Here is a 21,797-nt window from a genome sequence, read left to right as displayed (position 1 = left end):
ACGGGTCCAGAGATTATACAAGAAACTACCGAGAAGATCATCCAAATTCAACAACGGTTGAAAACCGCCCAAAGTCGACAAAAGAGCTACGCTGACATTAAAAGAAAAGATATAGAATTTGAAATTGGAGAGATGGTCATGCTTAAAGTTGCACCTTGGAAAGGCGTTGTTCGATTTGGTAAACGAGGGAAATTAAATCCAAGGTATATTGGACCATTCAAGATTATTGATCGTGTCGGACCAGTAGCTTACCGACTTGAGTTACCTCAACAACTCGCGGCTGTACATAACACTTTCCACGTCTCGAATTTGAAGAAATGTTTTTCTAAAGAAGATCTCACTATTCCGTTAGATGAAATCCAAATCAACGAAAAACTCCAATTCATCGAAGAACCCGTCGAAATAATGGATCGTGAGGTTAAAAGACTTAAGCAAAACAAGATACCAATTGTTAAGGTTCGATGGAATGCTCGTAGAGGACCCGAGTTCACCTGGGAGCGTGAAGATCAGATGAAGAAGAAATACCCGCATCTATTTCCAGAAGATTCGTCAACACCTTCAACAGCTTAAAATTTCGGGACGAAATTTATTTAACGGGTAGGTACTGTAGTGACCCGAACTTTTCCATGTTTATATATATTAATTGAGATTGATGTTTACATGATTAAATGTTTCCAACATGTTAAGCAATCAAACTTGTTAAGACTTGATTAATTGAAATAGGTTTCATATAGACAATTGACCACCCAAGTTGACCGGTGATTCACGAACGTTAAAACTTGTAAAAAAACTATATGATGACATATATATGGTTATATATATAGTTAACATGATATTATGATAAGTAAACATATCATTAATTATATTAACAATGAACTACATATGTAAAAACAAGACTACTAACTTAATGATTTTGAAACGAGACATATATGTAACGTTTATCGTTGTAACGACATTTAATGTATATATATCATATTAAGAGATATTCGTACATCATAATATCATGATAATATAATAATTTAAAATCTCTTTTGATATTATAAACATTGGGTTAACAACATTTAACAAGATCGTTAACCTAAAGGTTTCAAAACAACACTTACATGTAACGACTAACGATGACTTAACGACTCAGTTAAAATGTATATACATGTAGTGTTTTAATATGTATTTATACACTTTTGAAAGACTTCAATACACTTATCAAAATACTTCTACTTAACAAAAATTCTTACAATTACATTCTCGTTCAGTTTCATCAACAATTCTACTCGTATGCACCCGTATTCGTACTCGTACAATACACAGCTTTTAGATGTATGTACTATTGGTATATACACTCTAATGATCAGCTCTTAGCAGCCCATGTGAGTCACCTAACACATGTGGGAACCATCATTTGGCAACTAGCATGAAATATCTCATAAGATTACAAAAATATGAGTAATCATTCATGACTTATTTACATGAAAACAAAATTACATATCCTTTATATCTAATCCATACACCAACGACCAAAAACACCTACAAACACTTTCATTCTTCAATTTTCTTCATCTAATTGAACTCTCTCAAGTTCTATCTTCAAGTTCTAAGTGTTCTTCATAAATTCCAAAAGTTCTAGTTTCATAAAATCAAGAATACTTTCAAGTTTGCTAGCTCACTTCCAATCTTGTAAGGTGATCATCCAACCTCAAGAAATCTTTGTTTCTTACAGTAGGTTATCATTCTAATACAAGGTAATAATCATATTCAAACTTTGGTTCAATTTCTATAACTATAACAATCTTATTTCAAGTGATGATCTTACTTGAACTTGTTTTCGTGTCATGATTTTGCTTCAAGAACTTTGAGCCATCCAAGGATCCATTGAAGCTAGATCCATTTTTCTCTTTTCCAGTAGGTTCATCCAAGGAACTTAAGGTAGTAATGATGTTCATAACATCATTCGATTCATACATATAAAGCTATCTTATTCGAAGGTTTAAACTTGTAATCACTAGAACATAGTTTAGTTAATTCTAAACTTGTTCACAAACAAAAGTTAATCCTTCTAACTTGACTTTTAAAATCAACTAAACACATGTTCTATATCTATATGATATGCTAACTTAATGATTTAAAACCTGGAAACACGAAAAACACCGTAAAACCGGATTTACGCCGTCGTAGTAACACCGCGGGCTGTTTTGGGTTAGTTAATTAAAAACTATGATAAACTTTGATTTAAAAGTTGTTATTCTGAGAAAATGATTTTTATTATGAACATGAAACTATATCCAAAAATTATGGTTAAACTCAAAGTGGAAGTATGTTTTCTAAAATGGTCATCTAGACGTCGTTCTTTCGACTGAAATGACTACCTTTACAAAAACGACTTGTAACTTATTTTTCCGACTAGAAACCTATACTTTTTTTGTTTAGATTCATAAAATAGAGTTCAATATGAAACCATAGCAATTTGATTCACTCAAAACGGATTTAAAATGAAGAAGTTATGGGTAAAACAAGATTGGATAATTTTTCTCATTTTAGCTACGTGAAAATTGGTAACAAATTTATTCCAACCATAACTTAATCAACTTGTATTATATATTGTGTAATCTTGAGATACCATAGACACGTATACAATGTTTCGACCTATCATGTCGACACATCTATATATATTTCGGAACAACCATAGACACTCTATATGTGAATGTTGGAGTTAGCTATACAGGGTTGAGGTTGATTCCAAAATATATATAGTTTGAGTTGTGATCAATACTGAGATACGTATACACTGGGTCGTGGATTGATTCAAGATAATATTTATCGATTTATTTCTGTACATCTAACTGTGGACAACTAGTTGTAGGTTACTAACGAGGACAGCTGACTTAATAAACTTAAAACATCAAAATATATTAAAAGTGTTGTAAATATATTTTGAACATACTTTGATATATATGTATATATTGTTATAGGTTCGTGAATCAACCAGTGGCCAAGTCTTACTTCCCGACGAAGTAAAAATCTGTGAAAGTGAGTTATAGTCCCACTTTTAAAATCTAATATTTTTGGGATGAGAATACATGCAGGTTTTATAAATGATTTACAAAATAGACACAAGTACGTGAAACTACATTCTATGGTTGAATTATCGAAATCGAATATGCCCCTTTTTATTAAGTCTGGTAATCTAAGAATTAGGGAACAGACACCCTAATTGATGCGAATCCTAAAGATAGATCTATTGGGCCTAACAAACCCCATCCAAAGTACCGGATGCTTTAGTACTTCGAAATTTATATCATATCCGAAGGGTGTCCCGGAATGATGGGGATATTCTTATATATGCATCTTGTTATTGTCGGTTACCAGGTGTTCACCATATGAATGATTTTTATCTCTATGTATGGGATGTGTATTGAAATATGAAATCTTGTGGTCTATTGTTACGATTTGATATATATAGGTTAAACCTATAACTCACCAACATTTTTGTTGACGTTTTAAGCATGTTTATTCTCAGGTGATTATTAAGAGCTTCCGCTGTCGCATACTTAAATAAGGACAAGATTTGGAGTCCATGCTTGTATGATATTGTGTAAAAACTGCATTCAAGAAACTTATTTTGTTGTAACATATTTGTATTGTAAACCATTATGTAATGGTCGTGTGTAAACAGGATATTTTAGATTATCATTATTTGATAATCTACGTAAAGCTTTTTAAACCTTTATTGATGAAATAAAGGTTATGGTTTGTTTAAAAATGAATCCAGTCTTTGAAAAACGTCTCATATAGAGGTCAAAACCTCGCAACGAAATCAATTAATATGGAACGTTTTTAATCAATAAGAACGGGACATTTCAATATACAAGCTGAAGCTTAATCAAGCAAGATTTTGAATCTGACTTTTTCAAGATTAAATTCAAAAACTTTTTGTCATTTTTTCCCTTGTCCTTTTTATGACACAATGGAAGTAGGCATGCGTGGGGTGTACAAATAAAGGACAAAGATACTTTTTCGGTGGGTAATATCCAATGAACAATGGGGTTTCGGTGGGTATTATCCAGGGAACAATATTTTGGAGCCAAAACCAGGTCAAAGTTGAAAGTGATTTTGGTCAAACGGTCAGATTTTTGACCATGTTTTCAGGTTTTCGAGCACAAAATTACACAGTAACCGATTTTAGAGCACAAAATTAAAATTTTCGGGCAGGTTGTTTTTCAATATAACACACCCTTTTGATCCAAAAATTTGTCCTTTTAAAGTTCTAGGGTCTGTTTGTTCACAAAATTAAGCATAAACCAAATATTGAACTACACATAAATCAAGTTTAAGCTCACACACAAATTCAATTTGTTTAACAGTGGGTTTTAGAGGGAAATTCGAGAGGTTTATCAAACATATTATGAGACAAGTAACCAACAAGAATAACAAAGATATGGACGAATATGTTGGTGTTTCAAGATATAAAAATCAGTTCAAGTGGTTTTAAGAACACATATATGTTATATTAAGCAATAAAACCAACAAGAATAAGATAGTGAGTTGAGTTTTCGAGGTACCTAAACCGAAAATGAACACGAACACTTCAAAAACGTGATGGAGACCTTCGAGCAACGGATCTTCTATGCAAAGAGCTTAGACCCGCTCTGATACCAATTGATAGTCCCTAAAACATGAATATATATGAATATATGATGAACATGATATGAATGTTGAGAGAATAAGTCAATTAGTCAACATCTTTATTTCATACCCAGGGCTTTGAATGGTGTAAGCACTTGACTAAGGGAACATTGGAGTCTTATATATAGCCACATATATAAGACCCACATTACATGGCTAGGAAACATAATCTGGCTCATTTTAGAGTGTCAACAGCAAGATATTGCAATCATTTTTTTGTTTCAATTCGGATCAAAAGGCGAGATTCAGACCTGCAGTTTGAATGTTCTTCATGGTGTATGAAGCTGATTATTGAATTAGACTCGGTATAAACTTCGATATTGATTTTTATCAATTGGCAGTTACGACACTCGGTATAAGCTTCGGTATTAGCTTTGGTAATTCATTCGGTATTCAACTCGGTTCCAGATTCGTTACAGTACTTGAAACATAATTGGTTTTAGCTTCAGTATATTTGATTGGACTAACAAAGTTCTAATTGGGCTTACCGAATCTGTAAGGCCTAATTACCGAATCCTTTTGTCCTGGAACTTATTTTATCACATTGGGCTTACCGAATTTGGCCCAATATATACTTGAGCCCACTTGGTAATCAGGAGACAAAGTTTTAGTTTCAGTCCCTGATAGTTTCAAACTTTTACAAGACAAGTCCCTTACCGAATCTGAGGACTTATTTCACATTTTCAGCCCCTGTCAGGTTTCAGAATTTACAAGGGTCGTCCCTTACCGAATCTGAACTAACGAGGACTTAACGAAAGTTAACAAAACGTTCAAAAACAAAATATGATTCACATGAATCATATTTTGAGGGGGAGAAAAGGCGATAATACTTGATATTATTCAACGTTTCGTGATGATGAAACCCGATTTCATTGTAAGATTCAATCATCGAGAAAAGAGATGTTCTTGTTACTACAACACTCCCGAAAAATGTGCTTATATCAGATTTGTGGAAGCAACAAAAGCTACAAATCGTGAGTCGATTGCTTTGTTAATGACTCCACCCGAACCATCGCCTGTTGAAGAGACTGCACATTATGAATATAGTTGTTCGTGCCACAACAGAAATAAACCTTCCAATTGTATCTTTATACAATACAAACTCTATCAACAACTTCAAACAGAATTTCAACAGATGAAAGAACAAGAAGTTCAAATGACATCTTTAGAGATTTTCAAGTTGCAGGCTCAAATCAAAAAACTGGAATCTCTCGTTGCATACAGTAAATCAGAATCTGAAAAGCTTCAAAAGCAAGTGACTACTCTTCAAAGTGACTTAGAGAGTCAAGCAAAGACTTACAAAGAACAAGATGAGAGTAACGCTCACATCATTCAGGATCTTCATTCACAGGTTGTTGAAAAACTAATACTTTCCAAGGAACGTGAGCTTGATTCAAAGATCATCACTCAACTTCGCAATCATCTTTATCATGCTCGGATTCAAAATCAAACATTAACTCGTGACTTTGAGGAACGCTTTTCTGAGTTACAAAAGGAGTTAGATGTTAAATCAACACCAATTCCGAAACCCAAAATGGTGTCAACTGGAGTTAATACTGATCCGATATCAGTAATGCATAAATCAACGACAATGATTCCAGATTCTCCTTAAACGGTTGAGAAGAAGGTCATCAAGATGGAATCCACTCCTCCTACAGTTTCTAAACCCAAGACAACATTTTCCTCAAGCAAAAAGATTTATTCCGGTTACAAAACCAACGTGAATCGTCCGTTTCTGAAAACCACACACAAGGAGAATGGAGAAATTACAGGTTATCGAGATTAATATGGTTGGTTTTCACACAAAACCAAGAAGTCAACCATAGGTCCGAGAAAAACCCCTCGCACCAAAGTTGACCTAGTTTCTAAAACTTCAAAGATTCGGTTTCCAAAACAAGTTTCAATCAAAGCTGGCACCACACCCATTTCCGCAAAAACAATAACCAACTACTCTTTTCAAGAGTTACTCAAGTTTAAGCCAAGATCCGTGAATATGGCTAAAACTTCATTCCCTTCTGTGCCACCGGAACTATTCTCGAAAGCTAAACCAAATGTCCCGACAAAGTGGAGTGAAGAATCTATAGATGCAATTAATGATTCCTACAAATGGTATCTCAAACGACGATGATTTCACTTCACTACGGTTTCCATATACTTCTGTATGGGACCCGGTCTTCAAAGAGATGTTAAACATCATACCTTGACTGACGTAACTCGTCAAGGGGGAGAAAGTGTTCTTACTTCCAGGGGGAGCACCGGTTATTCTTTCCAGGGAGAGTGAACACATGCTTACCACGATTCCTGACTCTGATACATTGATTAAGTTTCCGCATTAGTCAAGGGGAGCTATGCATGAAGATTCAATGCGGATTATCTTTGCGTAGGCTCTGATACCCTTTCCCTCTCAGATCAAAATATGCTTAAGAGTCAATCACATTTCGAGGGGGAGATATAAGAGAAAGTACGAGGTCTTCAACAATTCGAAAATTCAAAGAAGATTCTCAAGAAGTCCGTTGAAGCTCCAAGAATTCAAGAAATTCAAGTTCGTCAACAACGGCTACATACATGAATCGAAGACTAGACTTGTAGTTTTAGATTTTTTGTATGTAATTTGTAAGGTTACTAAATTTTTGCACACAATCAATGCAAAGGGGGAGATTGTTAAGACCCCGAGAATTGCATAGATTGTGTGATAAGCCTTGTAATGGTGGGATATAGATGAGGGCTATATATATATCCCACAAGGCAACCTTAGAAGTGAGCCATCACACATAGCCAAAGTACCTAAGTGAGTTCAAGAGAGTTGTAGACTGCTTGAACGGTATTCATATGTAATCGGACCTAATAGTAAATCAAAAAGTGCAAAATTTACCTTTAAAAATAATAAAAATGTCATTTTCGGCATTTAAACTGCTTGAACGGGGGATAGCCTTAAGGAAGTCTTGCACGTAGCGTCGTTTTCTAGTTATCTTACGAAAATGGGCCTAATCTGCAATTGAATATAATGGCTTTAAATATGTGTTTTGCGCCCATTAAATATCATCAAAATGAAACTAAACTCTCATATATTCGCATTCAATATGAAATTTAGAAACAAAAACAAAAATAAGGTTATGAATCTAGAGAAATAAAAAAGCGGCTAAAAAGACTCAGACGTTATAAAATTAGCAACGTTTTGTAGCTATTGGTCAGATAGTATCCCCAACATGATTCTCGTGGTACCTAAATAATTTTTAATAAGAACAAGTATCATAGTGGTATTTAAACAAGCACAACAATTCACATGTGAAGGTATTACTTATCGTAAGATCTAAAAGTACAAAATTCACTTTTAAAAATAGTAAAATGTCTTTTTTGGCATCTAAACTGCTTCGAACGAGGGAAAGCCTTAAGAAAGTTTTGCTTGTAATGCTGCTTTGTAGTTATTTTGCGAAAATAGGCATAATCTGCAATTGAATATTTTTCAAAAAATTCTCCACAAAATTTTGCCCGATTTTGTAGGGAATGTAGTGACTTCAAATATGTGTTTTGGAACTATTAATTATCATCAAAACGAAACTACACTCTCATATATTCGCATTCAATATGAAATTTAGAAACAAAAACGGTTAAGACCCCGAAAGTGGTATAGTGTTAATGTGAAATAAGCCTAAATGAAGATTCCTTGGAAGAGGGCTATATAAGGAACCTAAGTAGTCCTAATTAGATAGCAATTGCGTTGTAAACTAGTTTAAGAAGCTGTGGAACTCATTTGTATCGAATCTCTCTAATACCGAATTTGTCTTTACATACCGAGTCTCACTTAATCTTATCATTTCTTCTATTGTCACATGATCTGACCTATCATTAGGTATCAGAGCATCCAGGGAGAGATATTACATCACTATATCGATCCAGAGATGGAAGATTACAGAATTTGATCACATTCAGTTAGATTGAATCAGATTCGATAACATCGTATTTGATAATCTGACGTTCAGATTCTTGTGATAAGTTCAGTGAAGCTTCATTAGGTGTATTAGAAAGAGTTTTGATCATCATTACAACTTTTTAATAACAATTATGGAGAATCAGGTTGATTTTTAGAGTTTGTGGCTAAAACTCTCGGTATTGATCATTTCCAGCTTGATTCTGTGTTTGAGTGAAGGTTTGTGGATTCAGTTGTGCTCGTGAGGTGTTTAATCACATATTTGACGGTTCAATTTTTCAATTCTTCAAAATTTAAAGATTTGATCTACATTCGGTATTGCAACTGCCATACCGAGTCTGCTTCAAAGTTGAAAATTCAACTTAATTGTTAAAGTTTGTGGTGTGTTTGTGATTCTATCACATTTGGTTTGATCATAAGCAGTTAATTTGTGTGGTTTGAGCAAGGATTCAATTAATTTTCTAAGTTTTACACTTAGACTCGGTTTGTCAATTGCTACAGTTGACATTCAGTATAATTTACATGCAGTTTCATTGATATTATGTATGTTACTAACTTGTTTTCCTTGTGCAGCAAGGTTACCGAATCTAATTCAAAGGAATTGGATTGCTTTGAGTTTAATTTGTTACAGAATTTGGCTACTGAGCCAGATACCGAATCTGATACTAAACCAGAATTTCGGTTTCACTTGATACTTTGGGTTTTAAGTGACCTAAAGCTGTGTGTTCTGTGCTAACCGAATCTATACCGAATCTGGGTGTAATACTTGTTATTCTTATTAGTTTTTGATACAGAATCCCATATACCGAGTCTGTTATCGAAACCAAATCTGCTACAGTCTGTTACCAAACCCGAATCTGCTACAGTGGTTACCAAACCCGAATACAGTACCAATACCGAACCTGACATTTTTTGTTAGATTTTTGATACTGATTTTTGATTTTTGATACCGAAACTTTACCAAATTTCACCTCATTTTAATCATCATGTCTACTCAAGATACCTTAATCATTGGATCTTATTCCAGATCTCCTGTCTTGTTTGATGGCAAGTATTACCAGTGGCTACATCATATCACTCAGTACATAGATTATAAGGGTGAGAAAGTAAAATACATTTGGGCTTCTTTAAGAGATGGACCAATTGTGGAATATCATCCTAAAACCGGGTTACCAGTTCCAATCTATGAACTGTCGGGAAATAAACGTGAAAGGGCTCAGGGTGATATGGAGGCTAAGAATATCACCATGCAGGAAATTCCGTATGAATTGTTTGAAAATGTTGATAGCAACACATCTTCTAAAGACATTTGGGATGAGATCCGTAGACAACAAGAAGGCTATGACATGACAAGTGTCACTAAGCTGAATAAGGCCCTTGGACTTTATGAAGATTTTAAGCAAGAACCTGAGGAATTACTCAAGGATATCTACAGACATTTCAATGGTGTTCTAAATGAGTTGAAAAAGTGCAAGATTGAAAAGGTGAATGCTGAGATCAACATGAAGTTTCTCAAAAAGCTCAATTCTGACTAGACCCCTTATGGAACCATTATTCAATCCAACAAAGAGATTGACAAACTTAATATTCATGAGCTTGTTGAGGTTCTTATGCATTATAAACAGCCGTATCTTCTCTTTAAGCTAAAAGAAAAGAGTCTTCTCCGAGTGATCCTCTTGCTCTTATTACTAAGAAAAAGAGTAAATCATTCACTAATTCCAAAAGCTTATCAAAGAAAGTACTTGTTGAAGAGTCATCTGATTCTGAAGATCTTGATCTTTTGGATACTGATGATTCTCACCGGGAATTGGTTAAGATGGCTGCAATGTTCACAAAGGCTTTGAACAAGTATAAATTTAAAGGCAAATCATCCAACCAACGCAAAAATTCTTCTTCTTTCTCTTATTACAAGAAACCTCAACCACAACAATCTGATGATTCCAAGAAGGAAGATTTCACTTGGTTCAATTGTGGCAAAGCTGGCCATTTCTCTCGTGATTGCAAAATGCCAAAGAAGAAGGATGCGGCTTACTACAAGAAGAAAATGTTGGTGGCAAAGGTTATGGAAACTGGGGGAGAGTTGAAATCGGTTGATGATAATTGTTTTAACTGGACTGATGAGTCAAAATCCGACGAGGAACATGCAAATGTTTGCAAAGTAACCAAGCTTATCAAAGCCACGGAAGCTAAGGAAAGTGATGGCTCAACATCTGACGATGATGAGGTACAATTAACTGAAATCCCACCTGATTTTATTAACATGCAAAACTCCTAGATGAAGAATTTTGTCTCAATCACCAAAGAAGTTAAAGGTTTGAAAACTGAAAATAGAACTTTAAAAGATAAAATCAAACTAAATGAGACTAACCTTCTTCATCACAATCGGAAACAAATTATTTGAGAATCCAACTCAGTGCAATGGACACTGAGATGGAAGAACTCAAAAAGTCAATTCTTTAGATCAACATTGAACGAACTGATTATCGTTTAAAGTCCGAAAGTCTTGACGAAAAAGTTAAATTCTTGGAAAAGGATTTATCTGACCTAAAAGAACAACACGAACCCACCATTTCCAAGTTGAATAAGAAAATTGTTCAATTGGAAGAAATCATCATTAAGAAGAAATCAGAAATTTCTCTATTCAATAAAGATATTCTAGAAATGAAATCTCGGCTTGTTAAATATGAAGATAAACTTTATCTCACTGAGCAATCTAAAGCAATAAATGAAATGGAACTTTCAAAGCAAACAATCTTTATGAATAGACCAAAAACTATTCATGGTGAAGAATGGGGGGTTGGGTATGAAGATCCCAAGACGTTAGATGAAATTTCAAAGAAAGTTCATGGATTATATTATTCAGATTACTTTCAAGCTGGTTTACCATATCATTTTGTGCATTCATCCGATGCTGATTTTGATGTTGTTGTTGCTAATCGTGCATCTAAGAAATATTATCAAATCAACTTGATGTAAGAAAAGATTAATGCTAATTTGGATAAATCACATCCTAGTTTCTTACAAGAACTAGTTGAACATGAACAGAAGATGCAAAATGCTGACTATGTGCCTAACCATAGATTGGTTTATATTCCTACACTCATGCTAGAAAAATACATTTTAATGCTTGAGAATGAAGTGTTTCACAAAGCTAGTTCTAGAATTATTACCATAGATGAAGTGTTTGATGAACCAACTTTTGATGTGAAACCAATTCTATCTACTTTACTTGCATGTCCTGTTTCTAATGCTAAAATCTGTGAAAACCTAGCACAGGAACTAACTGTCTTCTTTGAGACAGAATCACTAGGTCAAAAGGCTTTAGATGTAAAAGTAGAACCTCAAGATGAACTAAAAATTAAACCTTTGATAGATTTCAATGCTAAAATATCTGCTGTAAGTAATTTGAGTCGTATAGTAGATATACTGGAAAAGGAAAATGTTGAATTGCAACTTAAGTGTAAATCATTAGAACAAATGCTTGCTCTATGTGATAAATTGCCTCCACTTCCTAAGAAAGAATGTACTTATGCTTTTAAGGAAGGTGAAGTTGTAGTTTCTACTGAGGAATTGTATCTTGAAATTAAGAGTTTAAAGCAAAAGATAATTCAACTGAAACATGCCAACACACTTAAGCAACATTCTTCTATTGAAATCAATGTGTCTGAATGTGTTTGTGGGATTAATAAGAAGGTTACGAGGACAACAAATTCTAAGGATTCTAAACCCATTACTATTTTTAAAAATCCTCTACGTTCTCAAATTGGAAAAAGTGTTTCAAAAGTTGCACCTTCAACACAATTCATTGTAAAGAAGGTTCATTCTCACGATGGTTCTTTTTCAACTGAAAAGATTCCTATGACTAACATGTCAAATCAATCAAAGGAAAGTATTTTAGAGAAATCGATTAAGTCTAAACAACACACAAGTCCTAAACCCGATTTGAGTGAGTATGATGCAAAGGATCGTAAAATTAAATCGTAAATTAGGCAAAATCAATCATCTCAACTGTCAACTGAAAAATTTTGGATGTGTCACTAACAAAGGTGTTTTTCGTGTCACAGATTATAATCCGTATTTGAGTTACAAGTCAGTATGGGTTCCTAAGTCAAAGACTAAGAAAGTAGCAAACCATAACAAGAAATCTGCTAGTCGACCTAGGAAGTCATCACATGTATTTCAATTTTCTTCTGTGATCAAAACATCTACTTGGAATAAGTTGTGTGTTAAGACTTCTGATAATGATGTAAAACTTGAGATTGCTTATGATGCTACATGTAATATGTCTTTGAATGATGCTTTAAATTCTAAACTGCATGATGCATTACATTTTACATATTTGTGCAATCCAAAGTTTGTTCCTGTTACTTACCATAGAGGACCCAAACAAGTTTGGGTAACTAAACTCTAGGAAAATTAACGTTTATAGGGTTTCGACGTCTGTGTTTGGTATATCGATTCCATTTGCTCTCGGCACAAGATGGGAGATAAATCCTTGCTTGTCAATTTCGTTGACAAATTCCTAGGAACGGTTACATTCAGAAATGATAAAATTGCGGCGATAGCGGGATATGGTGATTATGTTTAAAATGGCATAACAATCAAACGGGTCTCTTATGTTGAAGGCCTCGGCTCTAGTTTGTTTAGTGTAAGTCAATTCTGCGATGGGGATCTCAAAGTCTATTTGAACGACGTCAATACTCGGTGCAATCCACCTATGGAAATGATCTCCTTATCGGTAAACGTTGTGCTTTACTATATACTATTGACCTTAATGATGCACCAACACATGGTAATATGTGTTTGGTTACCCGTTCTAAAACAAAAAACTCTTGGTTATGACATCACCGGATGTCTCACCTAAACTACAAGGGTATCAATCGACTAGTCTATAAAGACTTGGTTGATGGTATTCCTAGCTTTCAATATGATAAGCATCATTTGTGTCCATCATGTGCACTGGGTAAGCTGAAACGGACTTCACATCCGCTTAAGCAAGTCCCGAGTACTTCAACGTCATTGCAATTATTGCATATGAACTTATGTGGACCCATGAGAGTTTCTAGCCTCGGTGGCCGAAAACATGTGCTTGTCATTGTTGATGACTATACCCGTTATACATGGATATTTCTTTTAAGAACAAAATCTGAAACCCCCGTCATTATCATTGAGTTCATCAAAAAGATTCGAGGCATTGAACATCAGTTCTCTGCTGCACGAACCCCCCAACAAAATGGAGTAGTCAAACGACGTAACCGTACGTTGTGCGAGGCAGCATGAATGATGCTTGCCAACTCCAAACTACCTCCGAAAATGTAGGGGGAGGCCATTTCAACTGCTTGTTATACCCAAAATCGCTGTATAATAAACAAACATTTTGACAAAACTACGTATGAGTTACTTTATGGTAGATGCCCGAATGTCAAATATTTCCATATCTTTGGCTGTATATGCTATGTGCTTAACGATTTTGACAGCCTTGGAAAGTTTGATGCTCATGGGATCAGGCCGTATTTCTTGGTTACTCATCAAACAAAGTTGTTTATCGTGTGTATCATAAAAGAACAAGGATGATCAAGGAAAGCATTAATGTTAAGTTCGATGAGTTATTAGGAATGGCTTTTGAACAACTCAGTTCAGAACCCGATCCTAACCTGGCGACCACTTCTCCCGAACAAAACTCAATTTTCTCGAAGCAGGGTGTTCCTACGGTCACAACAGAGGAAATGGATCTTTTGTTTGATTCTTTGTATACTCCTTAACAGAATTCAAATAGTAATGCCGTATCTGATACACAAACTCAATCTACTACTATGGAGACACAACCAAGTCTCTATGATGAAGATACAACACCAACTGATTCACCCATTGTGTCTTCATCCTCCCTCTCACCTCCAGCTGATTATCTTGATACGCATCACGATACATCTTTTAATAAAATTCCAGAAATTTCTCCTGAAATTCAAACAAACCCTTTAGATGATGCTACTTCAGAACAAGAGGATCATGGCTCAACGTTAACAACGGTTGATGTTTCAATGGATACCACTGATGTAGGGCCTCTTCCACATATAAACCGATGGACTAAAAGTCATCCAATTGATCTTATTATTGGTTATGCTACTGCTCCAGTGTCAACTCGACGGGCAACTCGAAATATGTGTTTATATACTGCCTTCCTTAGTAAGATTGAACCAACTTTGGTGGCTCAAGCCTTACTTGATCCAAATTGGGTAATAGCAATGCAAGAATAGATAGGTCAATTTGAACGTTTGAAGGTATGGCGATTAGTTCCAAGACCAACGGGTCAAAAACCACTCGGTGTTAAGTGGATCTTTAAAAATAAGGAAGATTCTAATGGGGTTGTGATTTGAAATGAGGCACAACTAGTGGCTAAGGGCTATATACAACAAGAGGGTATTGACTACAATGAAACGTTTGCTTCGGTTGCAAGGATTGAGGCTATACGTCTTTTTCTTGCATTTGCTTCTCATATGAAGTTTACGGTGTTCCAAATGGATGTCAAAACCACTTTTCTTAATGGACATCTTCAAGAAGAGGTTTATGTTGATCAACCTAAAGGCTTTGTCGATCCTATTCATCCGAATCATGTCTACTACTTAGAGAAAGCTTTGTACGGTCTAAAGCAAGCACCGCGTGCATGGTACAAGACCTTAACAAAGTATTTGCTAGAAAATGGCTTTTCTCGTGGTACAATTAATACCACGCTCTTCATCCGTAAAAACCACGGTCACATTCTTTTGGTTCAAATTTACGTTGATGATATTATTTTTGGTTCCCACGTCCCCGGCCTTATGCAAAGAATTTGGTGACCTTGGCCAATAAATTCGAAATGAGCATGCTTAACCAGTTAATTTCTTCTTGGGGTTACAAGTCAAGAAATTACCAAATGGGATTTTTATCAGTCAAACCAAGTATATCAATGATATGCTAAAACGCTTCAAAATGACTTCTTTAAAACCCATGACAACCCTAATGAGGAAATTGCTGGATGCTGATGAAAAAGGGGAACCCTTTGATATAACGCTTTATAGAAGCATGGTTGGTTCTTTAATGTACTTAACTGCAAGCAGACCGGACATTACACTTGATGTAACGGTCTGTGCTCATTTTCAATCGAACCTAAAGAAATCACACTCCAAAGCAGTGGTTAGAATATTTCAGTACCTAAAAGGTACACCTCACCTTGGAATCTGGTATCCTCATGGATTCAATTTCAAATCTCACTGCTTACGCAGATGCTGATCATGGCAGTTTCCATGTTGATAGAAAAAGCACATCTGGATCAATTCAGATGTTGGGAAATAGACTAGTCAGTTGGTCATCCAAAAAGTAAAACTATGTGTCTTTATCAACAGCTGAGTCTGAGTATATTGATGCAGCTCACTGTTGTTCACAAGTTTTGTGGATGCAGACTCAACTGTTGGACTATGGCTTTAAGATTACTAAGACCCCAATTTTTTGTGATTCACAAAGTGCTATTGTAAAAACTAGCAACCCGGTCCAGCATTCTAAGACCAAACACATAGATATTCGTTACCATTTTTTTAAGGACCATGTTGAAAAAGGAGATGTAGAATTATACTTCGTGCCTACCAAAGTGCAATTAGCTGACATGTTCACTAAACCTTTAGATGAAGTTAGGCTAAAGTTCTTAATTAAAGAAATTGGCATGGTGGAGTATAATGCTTAAATTTCTTTAGTTATATGGGTTCTTATTCCTGGGATCTTGTGTTTAGGGAGAGTATATACTTTCTAGGGGGAGCAACTGGCCTCTAATGCTTTAGATATTATTTTTCAAGGGGGAGACATTATTTAATTAATTCCCTGGGTTTAAATCTCAATGGTTACGAAAGGGGGAGGTAACTAATGAATATCATATTTTAAGGGGGAGTTAATACATTTTCTTGGGACAAATCAACATGGTGATTTACTTAATTGTACATCATATTTTTAGGGGGAGAAAAAGAGAGAAAATGAAAAGAAAATTGATTTTCAAAAGTGAATTCATAAAATCTTTGTTATAAATCTAACTTGATTCACTATGGCTTGTATGTGACAAACCGAAAATTTCCGACTAAATTTAAACTTGATCTTTATATGTTTCCAGCACGATAAGCAAAGTCTGTAATGTTGAAATCTCAAAAACTTTGAACTATGTTCATGTAATCAATTACCCTTTGACTGCTCTTGGTTATTCATGAACAATTATGTGTAAATAGATATGTATGAATATATGCATATGTGTGATTATTAAATTGTGAAATATTAACAAAATATTAAACGTATAACGTTATACTTATTCGTTAAAGATAAACATCTACGTAATAAGACGTGTTATGTGAAACGTGTATGTATATGTAGTCAAAGTATATTGAACATATATATAAGCAGTTTTGAATACAATTAATAGTTATAGTAACACTTGATTATTACTAAATAAGTTAATACAAACTTATAAGGATTTAAGATAAACATAAGTTCCAGTAATAAATTATGTGATCTGAATATAATTAGTTTTAGAAGGATAAACTATATAATAGTTATTTGATTTAATTTCAAACGTACGAAAACGTTTTCAGTCTAAAAGAAGTCAATTATTAAAACGTTTCATAATGTAATTTGAAAACGTATATAAAACCTAATTTAAGTTTTATGCTATATATATTAAATCACAAGTACATATAAATATTGTTTCAAAAATATAAAACATACTATGATATATTTCGAAAGGTTAGTACATTTTACAACATGTCAAGAAGTAGTTATTAAGGTTAATATTGTTATCTTTTATTATTATGAATTTTAGAAATTATGTAATATGATTTGAGTGTCACGTCTCCTTTAAAAAAACGAATATAACTTTATAAATATCTAGAACCACTTTTGACAATTCATTACTAAGTCATTATAATAAAGATAAAGGTTTTAACGGTATCCTGAATTTCAGAATCTTTCTAGAAACCTTTTGACAAATTATCCATAACCATGATCCGTGATTTAATAAAATATAGATAGATATAACGAGAAATAAAAACGTGTTTTAAAACTGGTAAGATGTTAAAAATAAACGTTGGCACATAATTAAATTATGTCAAATTAAGTTTTAAAGTGTAAACGTTACGTGTTATGATATTTTCTAAACGAAATTGAAATATATTTAGTTTTGAAAAACTAAATATTATGTTATTACATAAATATTTCAATTATATATTTTAGATGATATATATATATATATATATATATATATATATATATATATATATATATATATATATATATATATATATATATATATATATATATATATATATATATTACAAAATATAATATTAACCTAGATATAAAACGTTTTGAATTAAATACTTTGATAAATAATGAGACGTTGATTTATAGAAGCAATTGACCAAAACACTCGAACTACCAAGTAACATTTCTTATAATATAAGTTATCAATAATTAAGTGTAACTTTTTGATAAAGGTACACGTCGCGTAACGTAAAGTGCAAGTTTTCTAAGCGTACGAAAATGCGATCGAGAAACCGGAATCGAGACATAAGTTGAGTGACAACGATCGAGTAATTGAAACTAATTTTACAAGTTAACAATATACATAAATATAATATAATATATAATTAATTATATAAATTTAATATATATATATGTATATATATATATATATATATACATATATATATATACATATATATATATATATATATACATATATATATATATATATATATATAAATAATTATATTAATAAAAGGGTGTCGGCAGCCCCAAACGAAGTGGGTATGAGCTGGAACAGAGGGCCTTGCGATCGCATGGCCATGATTCCCAAAAACCATGCAATCACATGGAGGGCTGGAACATGTCAGGTTCTATAAAACGCGTTTTAGTCTCGAACACAAAACACACACATACATATTACACTCTCTGAACCCATATTTTTATATATATTATTATTACTATTATTTATTATTATTAAGATTAATATTTTTAATATTAATCGTATTATTATTATTATTAGGAGTATTGTTATTATTAGTATTATACATAAAATACTACGACGAGGTTATGAGCGAGTTATTTCAAAACGGGTTTTTCGAGAGGGATAGAGCTAAGGAAATTATGGGTTATAGCTATGGAGGTTATGGGTAATGTTTGGGGGTATGCTCGCGAGTTAAATCTAGTGTTTATTATCTTCCGTTGCGTCTGCGTACCTTTCTGCAATATTGAATATCAATATTGATACGTGAGCACTCATAACTTAACTTTTATATATTAATAGTATATCCCTGACTAGTGCTCGAGTATATATGTTTATGCATGCTTTTATGTTAAATTTTCATCGTTAGATAGTTTTGATGATTTACGAATTTGTTGCATATGAGACTGAGATAAGGTATATGATATGCATGTCATTGAAAAGCTGGCGAAAAATTAATAACTTTTCATTTAGAAAGCGTATGATTTCGATGAACGGATTAAAAGATATCGTCAATTGAATTATCTATAATTTTAAGTATTATTGTTAAAATGATTATCGTTATCATTATCGTTATCGTTATCGTTATCGTTATCGTCGTTATTATCGCCGTTATTATTATTATCTAATAAATAATATTATTATTATTATTATTACTATTATTATTATTATTATTAAAATAATTAATATTTTTATCAAAACTATCATTTTATTATTTTTTATCTTTATTATTATTAAAAGTATCATTAATATTAAAACTATTATTTTTATTAAAATTATGATTTTAAAAGAAATATCATTGTTATTATTAAATATCATTGTTATTATCATTTTAGTATTATTATTATTAAAAATTATCATTTTGAATAGAATTATTATTATTATTATAACAGTTAAAATTAAAAAGTATTGTTATTATTAAAATTATCATGGTTATTATAAAACATCATTATAAATCTTAAAACTTATATTTTCATTTAAATTATCATTTTTATTATTAATAACAACAATATTATTAACATTGTTATTATCATTAACATGATTATAATATTTTTATCATCATTAGTAATATTATTATTATGGCATTAGTATTATTATAAAAGATCATTATTAATTATCAAACTTATTATTATCATTAGTAAATATAAATATTGTTATTATTATAATTAATATTATTATTATCACAAAATAATACAACTTTTACTTATTATTATTATTAATATTATTTTATCAAATAAATATGTGATATAAAGATATTTTTATCACACGTAATATAATTACATTTATAATATATACCACTATATTTTTATGATATTAAGTGAGCTTTATAAATTTTATTATTTAAGATATATAAAAGTATATTTTTATCATATATATATATATTAAATATAAATTTTTATTATCAAATGACTTTTATTAATTACTCTAATAAAATCTGATAGATATATTTAAATGTATAAAATGACTATTTAAGTTACATAATAAACATGTATAGATTTTGTAAATCATTTTGGGTTAAATTGACTTTTGTTGACTTTTGCATGATAATCTCGAGCATTAGGATTGTGATACACTATGACCTGATCTAAATTGTTAGACAGATATTGACCAATATATGAATATATATATATATATATATATATATATATATATATATATATATATATACTTAATATAGGTTCGTGAATCCGAAACCAACCTACACTTGTTCAATGACGTCATATGTATTTTTACTACGGAATACAGTATTGTGAGTTTCATTTGCTCCCTTTTTAAATGCTTTTGCAATATATATTTTTGGGACTGAGAATACATGCGCTGCTTTTATAAATGTTTTACAAAATAGATACAGGTAATCGAAACTACATTCTATGGTTGAATGATTGAAATCGAATATGCCCCTTTTAGTCTGGTAATTTAAGAATTAGGGAACAGACACCATAATTGACGTGAATCCTAAAGATAGATCTATCGGGCTCAACAAGCCCCATCCATGTCGCGGATGCTTTAGTACTTCGAATTTATCATGTCCGAAGGATATCCCAGAATGATGGGGATATTATATATGCATCTTGTTAAGGTCGATTACCAGGTGTTCACCATATGAATGTTTTTATCTCTATGCAGTTTGCGAAATGCCTGATATGAGATGATGTTTATGAGAAATGGAATTATGAAATCTTGTGGTCTATTAAAATAATGGAAATGATTGTTTATGATAAACTAATGAACTCACCAACCTTTTGGTTGACACTTGAAAGCATGTTTATTCTCAAGTTTGAAAGAAATCTTCCGCTGTGCATTTGCTCATTTTAAAGATATTATTTGAAGTCATTCATGGCATATTTCAAAGAACGTTGCATTCAAGTCGTTGAGTTAAATCAGAATCATTATTAAGTAAATAACAGATTAGGTCATTTATAGTTTGGATATTATGAAATGTATGCATGCCTGTCAACTTTCGATGTAATGAAAGTTCGTCTTTTAAAAACGAATGCAATGTTTATAAAATGTATCATATAGAGTTCAAATACCTCGCGATGTAATCATATGTTATTGTATTCGTTCTTATGGATTAGTACAGGTCATCTCATGTGGTATCAGGGCGGTGGTCTTAGCGAACCAGGTCTGCATTAGTGTGTCTAACTGATAGTCGTTAGGATGCATTAGTGAGTCTGGACTTCGACCGTGTCTGCATATCAAAAGTTTTGCTTATCATTTTTGTCGAAAATTATCTGCTTATCATTCTTAGTCTAGACACATCTTACTGCATTGATTGCATGAATAGTGTATAGACAAAATTCATATCTTAGCGTATCTGATAATTCACATCTTAGCGTATCTGTTACTGTAAACTTTGCCTGTCATATTCCGTAACTTTCTCTGTAATCTACGAAATCCTTTGCTCTATATATATAGATATTCTATGTAATTAGAATACCATCCGATAGCCAGAAATCATTTCGTATCGAGAAATCCTTTATTCAATCATACGAAATGGAACTCGCCACTAGTTCAAGTCCCTCGGATCCCGATATGGAGTTTCACTCGAGCTCCGAGAGCAGTGTGACCGAAATGGATCAACCAATTAGCCATCATCTATTCTGGATGAATTGGGGATGGGTTCATAGTCTACTTAATCATTGGAGACAAGAAGAAGGCGATCCCTTTCATCCA

This window comes from Rutidosis leptorrhynchoides, chromosome 1 (assembly GCF_046630445.1).
Source record: "Rutidosis leptorrhynchoides isolate AG116_Rl617_1_P2 chromosome 1, CSIRO_AGI_Rlap_v1, whole genome shotgun sequence".
NCBI lineage: Eukaryota > Viridiplantae > Streptophyta > Magnoliopsida > Asterales > Asteraceae > Rutidosis > Rutidosis leptorrhynchoides.
The sequence above is the reverse complement of the archived record's forward strand: the minus strand, read 5'-3'. Positions refer to the sequence as shown.